The following is a 2,061-nucleotide window of genomic DNA, read 5'->3' as shown; positions in this document are numbered from 1 at the left end:
GAGACAGACGAAGGGATAAAGAAAACGTGGTGTATGCACACAGTGGGATACCACGCAGCCTTAGGAAAGAAGGAAGTCCCGCCATGTGCAACAACATGGATGGACATGGAGGATGTTGTGCTAGCAAAGTAAGCCAGATACAGAAAGACAAGTACTGCATGATTCCACTTACGCGGGGCATTTAAAATAGCCAAAGTCATAAAATCAAGGACTGGAATGGTGGTTACCAGGGGCTGGAGGGAGGAAGGAAATGAAGCGTTTTTAATCAGTAGGCATAAAGTTTCAGTTAAGTAAGACGAATAAGCTTTAGAGAGCTGTCCAGCATTGCACCCACAGCCCGCAATTACATCTTGCACTTTGAAAAATTGTTGAGGGGCACCTGGGTGGCTCATCCGACTTTGGCTCGGGTCATGATCTCACAGTTCGTGGGTTCGAGGTCCGCGCTGGGTTTTGTGCTGACAGCTCGGAGCCTGGAGCCTGTTTCGGATTCTGTGTCTCCCTCCCTCTCTCTGTCATTCCCCTGCTCGTGCTCTGTCTCTGTCTCTGTCTCTCTCTTTCAAAAATAAATAAACATTAAAAAAATTTTTTTAATTGTTGAGGAGATAGAACTCATGTTGTGTTCTTACGACAATAATAATTTTTTTTTTAATGTACTGCTCTTTCTAGGATATAAACTCCACGAAGGCAAGTTGAGTTCACCCCTGTATTCCCAGCACTTAGCACCAAAGTACTTATAACATGAATGAATGGATGAATGAATGACAGCTGGCAGAATGACGTTGATGCTGTTGCCATGACGTTAAGAAAACCTGAACCGGTAAGGATTCAGACCCTACTCTGCAAAATTAGTTCAGGATTCATTTAACTATCTGTATTGGCAAGACGAAAATCTTTGCGGTCCAAAACTGTTTAGTCTGGTTTTTTGTTTTTTTTTTTTTTTTGGCTTTTTGTTTGTTTGTTTGTTTCAAGACAGGCTACAGAGAGAATGAAATTAACACCAACCACAGTGGGTAATTGTTGGCCTGGCCCTTCTGTGATTAGTCCTGGTTAAGCAGGCAGGTAGCTAATCTGCATGCCTGTTTTTTCTGCCATACACCCCCACCCCTGAGGGTGGAGGGCCCCTCGTTATTGACAAAGACGGGAGAATTTTCCTAGCAGTTGAAAGAGTCGATCCTGCATTCTTCTGCCCAGCCCAACACTCAGACAGAGCCCTGGCTTAATCAGAGAGTATTAACTAGCCTTCCCGCTCTCCTCATTAAATGATGGAAATAAGCATTGTGCCTTTCCGCAGTGGCCTGCTTCCCTCAGATTTCCCTTTCTGCAGCCGGACCGCAGTTTTACTGTGTGTGAAAAATGGCTGGGAATCACAACGGTACTGCAAGGGAGCAGTGATTAAATTTGTCCCTACAATTAATGTGTCTGTGATTGGCAGAGGGGAGGGGAGGGGGGGCTGGAGAAGAGGGTGTTATAGAGCAATCAACAATCAATGGCGGGAAGGTGACCCGACACCACAATCCTCTGCAATTGTAATCAATATCACTCTGGCTTCGAGAGCCTCTCTCAATCTACCCTGCTTCATCTCGATAGAGTTTATTCTTGTATAAATACCTTAAATAAATAGCACAAGGAGAACACCCAGGGATACTTGAAATTACATCCATATCGTGCAAAGGCAAAAGCGAGTTCCACTGGGGAGAATCTGTCTCTCAGAAGCAAACAAGCTTCTCCTTTAAAAACCCTTATAATTGGTTATTTACACACACCACAACTTCGCATTTAGGCTGCATCTCGATTATCATAAGCATTTCCAATGTGACAGAATCCAACCACGGTGAATATGCAAGCTCTTCTAATTTCTGACATGACTAACTAGAGCTGGTGAGAAGCGGTGATTTATCTGTTTGGGATTTGAATGGGATACTGCCTGTCTCCAAGCCAGGGCTGTTTTCTGGGAACATGTGTTGTCTTGAAACCCTGGCTGACACTCTTTAGGAATCAGAAGGATTATAGGGGCCAAGATTTTTGTTTTCCTTACTGGTTGCACCCCTCACCCTCCCCCCA

The sequence above is a fragment of the Panthera tigris genome, chromosome E2 (assembly GCF_018350195.1).
Source record: "Panthera tigris isolate Pti1 chromosome E2, P.tigris_Pti1_mat1.1, whole genome shotgun sequence".
In the NCBI taxonomy this organism is placed as follows: Eukaryota; Metazoa; Chordata; class Mammalia; order Carnivora; family Felidae; genus Panthera; species Panthera tigris.
The sequence above is the reverse complement of the archived record's forward strand: the minus strand, read 5'-3'. Positions refer to the sequence as shown.